This window comes from Apodemus sylvaticus, chromosome 12 (genome assembly GCF_947179515.1).
Source record: "Apodemus sylvaticus chromosome 12, mApoSyl1.1, whole genome shotgun sequence".
NCBI lineage: Eukaryota > Metazoa > Chordata > Mammalia > Rodentia > Muridae > Apodemus > Apodemus sylvaticus.
Genome location: NC_067483.1, coordinates 25712006 through 25724172, shown reverse-complemented (window position 1 = coordinate 25724172; position 12167 = coordinate 25712006). Strand labels below are relative to the sequence as shown.

The 12167-nt window shown below is 49.5% G+C and overlaps 2 protein-coding genes across 3 annotated transcripts in view; both read left to right on the top strand.

Annotated features, from left to right (window-relative positions):
- The window catches only part of Epb41l5 (erythrocyte membrane protein band 4.1 like 5), a 415759-nt gene that overhangs the window by 156094 nt on the left and 247498 nt on the right, over positions 1-12167 (top strand). The window lies entirely within an intron of this gene.
- Ralb (RAS like proto-oncogene B) overlaps positions 1-12167 on the top strand; it is a 42089-nt gene that overhangs the window by 7038 nt on the left and 22884 nt on the right. The window contains exon 3 of one of the 2 annotated variants that reach the window (XM_052201094.1): positions 7955-8006. The exons of the other annotated variant lie outside the window; for it this stretch is intronic. The gene's annotated coding sequence lies outside the window, so the exon portion shown is untranslated. The remainder of the gene's footprint in view (positions 1-7954; positions 8007-12167) is intronic. 2 annotated transcript variants of the gene reach the window in all.

The following is a 12167-nucleotide window of genomic DNA, read 5'->3' as shown; positions in this document are numbered from 1 at the left end:
TCGACTAATGATGTCTGGCTTCTGTCCTGCACTCCAGGGGCTGGGGCAGCGTTGTGGGGGTGGGGCAGGTTGATAAGGAGTGCTTCTATTCTGATGTCTTCCCATTGTTGTGATAAAACACGCAGACTGCATAGCTCGGGCAAGAAAGGGCTGATTTGGCTTATTTCCTAGAGGGAAGTCAGGACAGGGACTCTAGAATGAACTCAAAGGCAGGCAGGCCGGCCATTCCGCCTTTAAGCCAAGAGTCCACTCCCTGACCAGGAAGATCAGCAGAAACCATGGAGGAGGACACCGCTTGGTGACTCTCTGGCTCTCAGTTAGCTTGCCTTCCTGTAGCACCCAGGAGCAACTGCACAGGGAGTCGAGCCGCCCACAGTGCGCTGGGTCCCCCTACTGTTGAATCACAGGGCAGACAGTCCGCCATAGCCACCCACAGGCCCAGCCCTCAGTGGAGACTCCCTGCTCAGGCGACCCCAGGCTGTGTTAAATTGGTAGTTATAGCTAACTAGGATGCTACTTAGGTGTTTGTTTATCTGGCTTGTGTGTGTTTGTGAGTACACGTTTGCACACCCACAGGACAGCTTTCAGAAATAGGTTCTCTCCATCCTCCTTGTGCTTCCCAGGAACTGAACTCAGGCCATCAGGCTTGGCAATGAGAGACTTTTCCTGCCAAGATATCTCGCTGGCCTGAGGCGCGGGCTTTAAGGGCAGAGGGATGAAGAATGGAGAGATCTATCTGGGGACTGTTGAATGAAGTTCTTCAAGACAGCCAGATGGGGTGAGGAAGGCTGAGGGAGGCAGGCCTGGGCTCTGTCCTCCAGTTTGAGGAGACACAGGAAGCCACTTGAACGGACGTGCGCAGTCCAGGGAGAGCATGGAGCTGTGAGAAGGGAGGCAGCCTGCGCCTCAGCCAGGGAGGAAACCTTAGAGAAGAGATAAGGCCCGGGAGTGTGAGCTCTGCAGTCCAGAAGGACGGGCCGCGGAGAGGGGAGTGATTGGCGACTCTGGTTCGTGGTTTAAAGTGTGTTAAACTGAAGTGCCACGAGACTGATTTCCTTTTCTCTTGAATCCCTTCCCCGGCCAGCGTGCTGGTACAGGGAGTGGGGGGTGAGGGGTAGAGTTGGTCTTCACAGGAGGACCTGGCAAGATGGCACCTAAGCCCCCGGGGTGGCAGCAGAGCCTAGAAAGAGTGTGCCGAGACTGGCGCTTAATAGGTGTTTAGCGAATGATTGGAAAGATTACAGGCTTGAGGCTGTGGTGTCTGAATGTTATGTCCCCCATGGGTGTATTTGAACACCTGGTCCTGGTTGGTGGTGCTGTCTGGGGAGGTTTAAGGGGCACAGTCTTGTGGAGGAAGTGTGTTAGTGGAAGAGGGCTCTGCCACCCTTTTGAGTTACCAGAGACTTGCCTGTTATGGCAGATTAGCTTCGTGCTTGTAGTTCCGGCTGTGAGCTTTCAGTCGCTGCTGCCGCAGTCACCATGCCTAAGACTGCTGCCATGCATAGCCCCGCCCCCATGGACTTGAACCCTCTGGCACCTTGACCCCTAATAAACTCTTCATACGTTGCCTTAATGCCACAGATGGACAGACAGACCAAAGGCAGCAAAGCATATCAGGACTCCTGGGTGAGATCAGGTCCACATGGCAGAGCGAGCGTCCCTTCTTACACATGTGGAGGAAGGAGAAGGGTCTCTGCCAGGTGACTGGTAGTTAGTGTGCATGCTTGCTGCCAGGCTGTCTCTGATTCCTGTTAACCTGGGGTCTTGTGTACAGAGTCAGCTGCGAGGGTGTGGAGAGCAAGAATCTAAGGAAGCAGGTTACCCAGAGAGCTTTACCAAATGGGGTAGCCCTGGCTAACATGAGCTCAAGGGATAGAGGTGGAGTGGAGGACCCAGGGTCAGGCCAGGTTCATGGTATGTGGGCCTGGAACTTAGTATTCCTGGAACCGCTAGAGTCAGAGCCTGGACTCCACAGGACAGTTAAACAGACCCGTTGCAGTGAAAAGCAGATTGAAGGGATTTACTTAACATGGCTACATTGGGAAGAGCAAGCAGAGAGGTCTGGTGACCCTCACAAGCCCTTCTTCAGGGCCCTGACATGAGGTTCAGGTTTACACAGAGGGCAAGAGCTGTGCATAGCCAAACCGTCCTGGTCAAGGTGTGGCCCTGCCCGTCGCTGACCCAGCATTGTCTCAGTGCCAGCTCTCCTGCACGGGGTCTGACGGGCTGTCAGCACCGTGTAAAGTCCCTTCCTGAGAGAGGAGCCCCTCTCTGCCTGGCACCAAGCTCCTGTCTCCTTCTCTCAGTATGATATTCCCAGGGGAAGGCCAGTTTCATGAGTTGATTGTCAGAGCACAGATATCCCTTCTGGAATATTCTCTCTCTCAAGTGGACAGTTACAGTGGGAGGATCCTCACCTGCACGAACAGGGTGGTTTCTAAAGGAGTGACCTGGAAGGAGATCTGGCCGTGACTGACCACGGCCCTGGGAGGCGAGGCCTTAGCCGTGTGTGAAATTTGAAACAATGATGTGAGTGACCAACAAGAACAGACAGGAAGTGGCTGTGAGGACGGAGAAGGGACACAAGTCTGGCCTGGTCACCGCAGGCCTGGGGAGGCCAACACTGTATGCTTAAGATACGGAGTCTTTAAGGACAAGCGTAGAGGAACATTCTTAGAATAGAAGACTGCTGTGGTGTCCCTGGTGTTTGGGGACGGTGGGTCGGTCTCTGCCGAGGTGGAGGAAATGTTGAGCTGAGAGACCCGGCGATGGGCCTGTGTGGACAACCTCCTGCCTTCCCCGTAGAGGCAGAGTTGTGCTGGCCTAGCAGAGCCGTTCTAGCACTGCCCGCCCCAGCCTTGGCCGGGGAGGCAGCTCGCTCTCTCTGTGTGCCCTGCCTAGGCAGGGAGGGTAGAGACCTCATAGCCCAACACGCCCATTTGCTTGATTGGAAAGTAATGTTCTCAGTATTAAACACACACACACACACACACACACACAAAGTGAAGGTAACTGACAAGGAATCTCTTTCTTCATTTTTTAAATATCTTGCTCTTTATTTCTATGTTTATGCCATGCTTGTAGACCATGTGCATGCAGTACCTGCAGGAGCCAGAAGAGGGCACTAGATCCTCCTGGACTAGATTACAGGCACATGCGAGCTCCCATGTGGATGCTGGGAATTGAACCTGGGTCCTCTGAAAGAGCAGTCAATGCTCTTAGCTGCTGAGCCCCAGGCAATGTCTCTTTGTAAAGAGGCTGTGCCACCACCCCAGCCAGGGTAGCAAGCAGCATACAAGGCCATAATGACCCTGTCTTTCACCCCTATGGAGGGGTGGGGGTGGCTGTTCTGTTTTGGCTGAGGCTGAACCTCACAGTTCACCCCCAGGCGGCTAATGCGGAAGGCAGCTGGCAGCAAGGAAATGAAGGGAGGGGGTCACAAGCTGGCTGCTCTGGGCCACTGCTCTGGGAACGCAGAGGGCCCCAGGCTCTGGGTAAAGTTTTACAAGGTGGGAGATGAAAAGATTTGAATTCCTTTGCGTAAAATTGTAGGTGGCAGAGAGATTTATGAATTCTTTGTTCTTGGCAACCGGTCACCTTTGATAGAAAAAAAACCGAAAACCTGTTTCTCACAAGCTGAATGTGGAGGTGTGCATCTGGTACTCAGGAGGCTGAGACAGGAGACTTGTAAGCCTAAGAAACAGAGGCAGACGTGATGAGACTGAGATGGCTCAGAGGTTGGGCGTTTACTGGTCCTGCACAGGGACCTGAGTTCCGTTCCCGGCACCCACACAGTAGCGCATAGCTGCCTGTAGCTGCAGGTCCCGGGATCTGCTGCCCTCTTCTGACCTCTGCAGGCCCTGCGCTCATGCGGCACACTTGAGATACATTTCAGACATTCAGCATAAATGAGGTTGGGCATACGGTGCGTTCAGTAAACGGCTTGCATGCAAACATGAGGATCTGAATTTGATTCCAGCATCCATGTTAAATAGCTAGACGCGGTGGGGTTAGGGAGGTGGAGGCAGGTGGATGCCTGGGAAACACTTATCTGCGTCCTGGTGAGTTCTGTCATCTTAAGTGGGAGAGGCTTTGTCTCAAAACAGGTGGCTGTCACCTAAGGAACAACCCCAGTGTTGTTTTCCTCATATCCACATGGGCACCTGTGTGAACACACACACACACACACACACACACACACACACACACCAACCATGAAGAGCCCATTACAGAACCTTCTGGAGAAGGAAGATGAGCGAGTCCGATGGTGGAGGCAGCAGTGACTCAGTATTTCAGAGTGCAGAGCTGCAGGGACACGCTCTGTCATGAGATGCCTTTATGTGTATTTCTCCAGGTGCCCTGTGACACGGGAAAAGGCTCTGCGGGGAGGGGGGGGTAGGATGGGCTGCCTGACCACACAGCAGTGTAGAGGGTGTGGATGCTTCTGGTCAACTGCTGAACACATGGTCGACCACAGAGGGAGGAATCCTCATGCCCTACTGCCTCCTTTAAGAACCAGGACTGTAACTTTAATTTTCTTCAAGCCTTATTTTTAGTGATGGTTCCTAAAAGGCTTTAACCTCCCTTGTAGCCCCACCCCCACCCCCCAGAGGTGTACAGGGGGAAATGGACTTGTTTATAAAGGTTCTTTGGAGCAACTCCCATTGTCTGGAAATTGGCAGCTTCAGTTCCCAGGTTAGCAGGCAGTGGTAGCTCCATCCACCCGCAAACATCTCGCGGATTACACCAGCAGTCCAGTTCAGTACAGTTGGGTTAGCAACAGCGGTGGGTGACGCAACCGTGCAAAGACAGCCAGGCCTCAGCCCGAGGGACCAGGAGGAACGCTAGAAGTTCTCAGCTGTGTCTCTCTCAGGGAAGTGAAGACAAGAGACCCACAAGCATTGCACAGCTGGCTGCACCAGCAAGCCAAGCTGCGTCCGTCACTCCGTGGAGTCCTGTTTGTGCCCTCCAAACACCCTGTGGCCTCCACCTGCCCTGCCTCTGCACTTGGATCTGATCAGCCGGAGTCCAAGGAAGCATCAAGAAACTGTAGCACGCCACCAGAAGGTTTTTTGGTGCATTTCTCTCTATGGAGTCCTGACAAATGCAACTCAACTACATACACAAGAGTCTTTCATCACCTGTCCTGTCACACACTTGCTTTAGCGGAACATCCTCTCCTGTGTCTGTGTCTTCATTGAAATGGTCCTTCGACAGTCTGCCTGAGCCTTTCACCCTTGTGTCCGCTTTAACAAAAAACGTTCCTTCACAGGTTTGCCCCAGCCGACAAACACCATCCAGCTGACTTTCCAAAGAACCCTGAGTTCTTCCTTCACAGCGCCTCGACTGGCCGTCCGAGGATTTGGCCTGGAGGCTGGTGTCTTTCTCAACACTTTATAGAACAGCCTAGCGAAATTTGAATTTGCATATAAAAATCTTTTTTTTAAATTTATTTTTTTTAAATTGAAGATTATCATGGAAAATTTTATATAGATAAAATAATGGTAGGCATAAAACTAATCCTAAGTTGATTGAAAGTGGAATTATAAACATTTTCTGACAAAGTTGAAGATTTACATGGAAAATATTTCTGACAAAATTGAAGAAATATGTAGAAAACACGTTAAAGCCGGGCGATGGTGGTGCACGCCTTTAATCCCAGCACTTGGGAGGCAGAAGCAGGCAGATTTCTGAGTTCAAGGCCAGCCTGGTCTACAGAGTAAGTTTCAGGACAGCCAGGACTACACAGAGAAACCCTGTCTCAAAAAAAAAAAAATAAAATAAAATAAAAAAACCAAACCAAAAAACAAACAAACAAAAAAGAAAAACATGTTAAAATTGAAGACCATCATGGAAATTATACAGATAAAATGGTAGGCATAAAAATAACTCTAAGTTGATTGAAAGTGGAATTATAAACATTTTCAGGTAAAATTGAATATTTACATGGAAAATATTTCTGACAAAATTCAAGAAAAATATAGACAAACAAGTTAAAATTGACTATTTCATGGAAAATAATACAGATAAAATGGTAGGTATAAAAAACCTTTCTAAATTAATTGAAGGTGGAATTAAAAACATTTTATGATAAAATCAGAGATTTACATGGAAAACGTTTCTGATAAAGTAGAAGAAATATATAGAAAAACATGTTAAAATTGAAGATTATCATGAAAAATAATGCAGATAAAATGGTAGACATAAAAAATTACTAAATTAATTGAAAGAGGAATTACAAACATTTTCTGATAAAACTGAAGATTTACATGAAAAATATTTGTTAGTTTATGTCTTTTTATTGGGGAGTTAAGTCCATTGATGTTAAGAGGTATTAAGGAATAGTGATTGTTGCTTTCTGTTATTTTTTATATTATTTTTATGTTTGTGTGGGTATCTTCTTTTGGGTTTGTTGGAAGATTACATTTTTACTTTTTCTAGGGTGTGGTTTCCCTCCTTGTGTTGGCGTTTTCCATCTATTATCCTTTGTAGGGCTGGATTTGTGGACAGATATTGTGTAAATTTGGTTTTATCATGGAATATCTTGGTTTCTCCATCTATGATGATTGAGAGTTTTGCTGGGTATAGTAGTTTTGGCTGACATCTGTGTTCTTAGGGTCTGTATGAGGTCTGCCCAGGATCTTCTAGCTTTCATCGTCTCTGATGAGAAGTCTGGTGTGATTCTGATAGTTCTGCCTTTATAAGTTACTTGCCCCTTTCCCCTTACTACTTTTAATATTCTTTCTTTGTTTAGTGCATTTGGTGTTTTGATTATTATGTGCCAGGAGGATTTTCTGTTCTGGCCCAGTCTGTTTGGAGTTCTGAAGGTTTCTTGTATGTTCATGGGCATCTCTTTCTCTAGGTTAGGGAAGTTTTCTTCTACTATTTTGTTGAAGATATTTACTGGTCCTTTAAGATGTAAATCCTTGCTTTCATCTATACCTATAATCCTTAGGTTTGGTCTTCTCATTGTGTCCTGGAGTTCCTGGATGTTTTGGGTTACAAGCTTTATGCATTTTGCATTTTCTTTGACTATTGAGTCAATGTTTTCTATGGTTTCTTCAGCATATGTTCAAGGGCTGGAGAGACGGCGCAGTCGTGCAGTGTGTACTGCTCTGACAGAGGACCTGGGTTCAGTTCCCAGCACCCACACCGAGCAGTTTGCAACCACCTGAAACTCCAGCTCTAGGGCACCTGATACCTTCTTCTGGCTCCTGTGGGCACCTGCACTCAGGTTCACCCCCACCCCAGACACAGACATAGAATTAAGAGTAAAAATTTGTGTTAATGTCAATGAACACAAAATTGAATGTTTTGAAAAGCACTCTAAACAGAAAAATCCTCACCCAGGCCACTAGAGTTTACAAACTGATGGCTGCATTTCACCAAGCGATACAGACAGTGCCAGGAGGCAGAGCCAGTGCTCTGAGGGGGACAGCGGAGGGGAGGGTGCGGCTCAGTGGCCATGGCAGGGCACGGCAGGGCACGGCAGGGCACGGCTGCCTTCCTGCCGGTGCTGTCTCATTTATTTTTTGTGTCATTGGCCTACTGGTGTTTCCTTATGAATTCTCCTGGGGGTGGGGGGCTCCCTTCCTTTAAAACAGAAAAGAGGTCACTTTTAGTTTTTAATTAGCGTGTGTGTGTGTGTGTGTGTGTCCGCGTCTGTGTCTGTCAATGTATGGGTATGTAGATGTGACTACAGGTGCCGGTGGAGTTCAGAGAATGGCTTTGGATCTCCTGCAACCCACCGTGGGTGCTGGGAACTGAGCTGGGGGGCGGGGCCATGTGTTCTTTACCCATGAGCCACCTCACTGGCCAGACAACCTGCTTTTCCTTTCCCTGTCTCTCCCTCCCTCCCCCCTTCTTCCATCCCCTCCCTCCTTCTCTCTCTTTTGCTCCCCCTCCCTTCCCCTCCCTCCATTTCCCTTTCTGTTTTCTGTTTTTGCTCCCACAGGGTCCTGTTATTTCCAAGGCTGGCCTGGAGCCCCCGATCTCTTTGCCACCTTGTGAGTACCACGTTTTGAAAGTAATGAGTTGTTTCCTTGAAGGTGATGGATGAGGTGTTTTTTAAGTGTCGTCTTTTACGGGCATCTACCATGTGGGCTTACGGTGTGCGTCTGTGGGTGCACGTGCCTGAGTGTGTGTGCTTGTGGAGGCCAGAAGTCGCTCCGCTGTCTTCTGTCATGCTCCAGCGTTTTGAGTCAGTGTCTGCAGTTTGCCTGGGTTGGCTCTGGGGATCGGCCTCTCTGCGCCCTCCCAGTGCTGGAGGTCGGGGGTCGGGGGGCTACAGGTGTCCGCTGCTGGGGTGGAGTGGGCTGGGATCTGAGTTCAGGCCCCCCATCCATGCACGGCAAGCACTTTCCTGGCAGAGCTCCTCCCCAGCCACTGAATACTGCATTAGTTATGCAGTATTTTCAAACCTGGGGTCCACGTGCTATTCCATATTGGAGCCAGCTGTCGGAGGAGAGAGGGCCTCACTCCAGCTGAGATCTTCGTAATTTGGTTTTAGCAAGAAGTCTGATAAAATTTCCTTAGAGTTACTATTGCTGTGACGCAAATCCATGGCCAAAAGCAACGTGGGGAGGAAAGGGTTTATTTGGCTTACGTGCCCTAAGTCACAGTTCACTGAGGGGAGTCAGGGCAGGAACCCGGAGACAGGAGCTGCGTTGTCTTCCTCCTCATCGTTGTCGTCAGCAGCAGCAGCAGCAGCAGCAGCAGCAGCAGCAGCAGCAGCAGCAGCAGCAGCAGCAGCGGCCACGGAGGGGTGCTGCTCCCTGACTTGCTCATCAGGGCTTGTTCAGCCTGCCTTCTGCTAGAACCCGGGGCCACCAGCCCAGGGATGGCTGCACCCACAGTGCGCTGGGCCCTCCCCATCAGTTACTAATAAGAAAATACCCTGTGGGCCTGCCTCCAGCCTGCTTTTATGGAGGCATTTACTCCGCTGAAGCTCCCTCCTCTCCGTGACTCTAGCTTGTGGCAAGTTGACATAAAACCAGTCAGCACAACAATGGTATTTGCCTTGGCATCTTCAATTACCGTAGAGTCGCCTAAAATTTAGCACTCTGTGTGTGTGTGTGTGTTGCTGTTGTTGTTGTTGTTTTTGTTTTTTGAGGCAGGTCTCTGTTGATTTTCCCACTGTGTGCTCAAGCTAGCCGTCCCTGGAGCTTTGGGGGGTTTTCTTTCTGCCTTCTATCTCCCTGTAGGAATGCTGGGGTTAGAGATACTCATGCCAAACACCCAGATATGCACCCAGCTTTCTACGTGGCTTCTGGGGGTTCAAACTCAGGCCCCCACACTTATGCAGATTTTTTCATATTTCTGTGAGTCTGTGTCTGTGTGTGTGTGTATGTGCCTGTGTGTGTATATGTGTGTGTATATGTGTGTCTGTGTATGTGTGTGTCTGTGTATGTGTGTGTGTGTCTGTGTATGTATGTGTGTGTGTCTGTGTGTGTGTATATGTGTGTCTGTGTATGTGTGTGTATGTGTGTGTCTGTGTATGTGTGTGTCTGTGTATGTATGTGTGTGTCTGTGTGTGTATGTGTGTGTGTATGTGTGTGTATATGTGTGTGTATGTGTGTATATGTGTGTATATATGTGTGTGTATGTGTGTAGGTTGTGTGTGTGTATGTTGTGTGTGTGTCTGTGTGTGTGTCTCTGTGTGTGTCTGTGTGTATGTATGTTGTGTGTGTGTATGTGTGTATGTTGTGTGTGTGTCTGTGTGTGTGTATATTGTGTGTGTGTGTATGTTGTGTGTGTGTGTGTGTTTGTGTATGCAAGAACATATTCGTGCGGAGGCCAGAAGTCAATCTCATCAGTGCCCCAGGAGCCGTCTACCTGTGTCCTGAGAGGAAGTCTCTCATGGAGACCTGGTGCTCGCAGAGCTGCTGACGCTGGCTGCCGGCCCTGCCAGAGTGCTTCTGACCTCAGCTCACTGGTGCTGGGATGACAGGCACACGCCATGGAGCTCGGCTTTCTATTGTAGGAGCTGGAGAACTAAACGCAGGCCCTTGTGCCTGTGTGGTTTATAGTGACGGAGCTGTCTCTCCAGCCCCCTCATACATGCTTTAGAAAATAGGCTTTTTTTTTTTGGGTGTATATGTGTTTTTCTGAGTGGAGCAGTGGACTATGCCAGAAAACTGGGTAAGGTTGAGTGGATTCAGAAATCCTTATACCTGAGCACTGTAGGTGTTTCCGTCTACTCCAGACCAGGCTTCTGTCCCATAGTATGTGACCACGGCACCCCATGGAGAGAACTGTGGCAATCAGTCACCCAGGGCCATCGCCCTAAGCCCCTCCACCTGCAGATGAGTCCTTCCTAACACCTCAGACAAAGCCAATAGAAAGCATCAGCTGTCGGACCCCAAAATGTATGTAAGGCTCTACCCACAGGGAATAAAGCAGGAGAGTTATTTCATTAAGGGTCGTCTGAGAGTGTCTGTCATAAAGAGCTGTAACGCTCTGGGGAAGAGAAGTTCTCTCCCAAGCCTACGAGGTCACTTCCTGCTCCTCGTCCCTGACCTTGGCTCCCCTGCACCAACTCTGGAGCAGAGGCGGCTGCAGTAGAGACCTGGCACCTTGCCTAGATCCGTCTCCCCGCCCTGGCCCTGCTCGCCTTGGCCCTCCACAGAGCTCTGGAGCAGCGTGGGTCTGGGAAGATCAGCGTGGGTCTGGGAAGATCAGCTTCCCCCTCCCCTTCAGAGAGCGCGACTCTTTGGTGGCTCCAGCTGGGCCAGGTTCCCCGCAGATCCCCGCAGATAACATCCTGTGCTCAGCCCAGCACGTATGTGTAAGCATGTGTCCAGGTCCCCAGGGAGGCCAGAAGAGGGTGTGGGATCCCCTGGAACTCACTCGGTAGACCAGGCTGACCTCGAACTCAGAAATCCGCCTGCCTTTGCCTCCCGGAGTGCTGGGATTACAGACATGTACCACTGCCGCCCGGCTTTTTTTTTCTTAAAAACAAACCTCATCATAGTTTGTATTTTCTACAGCTTGACTCCCAGGCCCACCTGGTACATCCTGGACTTTTCCCAGGACAGGAGCGGGGGATGTTCCTCTTCCTCTTTAATAGCCGTATACTACTCCAAACATTGGCTTTCATAATTTACAAAACTATTTCTGGTTGGTGGATTTTTTCCAGGTTATTGCATTGTATGTAAACACCAAAAAAAAAAAATTCTTGCGCACTTACATTCTCAGCGTGTCGGATTTATATCTTTGCCCACAGTATCCATTTGCCCATACATGTGTGTGCATGGTACTTGCATGTGTGTCAGCACACATTTGTATACAGGCTCAGAGGTACCTGTGTGTCCCTGCATGTAAAGGTCCTAGGTCGACTTTGGGCATTTTCCTCAATCATTCTTTACATTGTTCGTTGAAACAGGGACTCTCAGTTGAACCCAGAGCTCGGTGACTGGCTACACTGGTAAACTAGCCTGCCCTAGGGGATGATGCCCCGTCTCTGCCTTCTGGGTCCCTAGGATTTCAGACAGGCTGCCTGGCATATGTGTGGATTCTGGGGATCTGAACTCACGGACTGGCGTTTGTGAGGCGAGTTCTTTGTCCACCGAGCCATCTCCGCGGCCCTGTCCCACACCCTCCCTACACTCTTAGCTTTATACAAGCTGACGTTTTGTTTGCATTTTCTTAAGTAGCAGCTACATTGAGTGAGGCTCCATATATTTAGTAACCGTATTTACCTCCCTCTCAGGGAATGGGAATATTCTGCTTATTTTAAAAAGTTAGGTGTGGTTGTACATGCCTGAAATCCTAGCCCTTGGAAGGTGGAGGATCAGAAGTTCAAGGTCATTGTTACAGCAAGTTTGAGGCCAGTGCGAGGTATTTGGAATCCTGCCTCAAAAAACCTCAAAGGGAAAAATAAAGGAAAATAAACCGAGTTTACAGCTGAGCTGTTGGCCTCCCAGGCAGGCGCTTTATACATTCCAGATGCCATTTGGCCGAGTGCTGCCCTCCTCCTGAGCCTCTCAGTCTTCCAAAATCCCCGCCCGCCCTCCGTTCTGCCTTCTTCCCTGCTTCTCCAGCTACGCAAGTTCATTTGCCCTTTCTTGCCGTGTCTGACTTTCTGATTTTTCCCACCGTGGTCGGTTGGGAAGTCCAGTTTGACATAGCTGGAAGTTAAGTGACCGTCTTCCTCTTTGAGCTTCAGC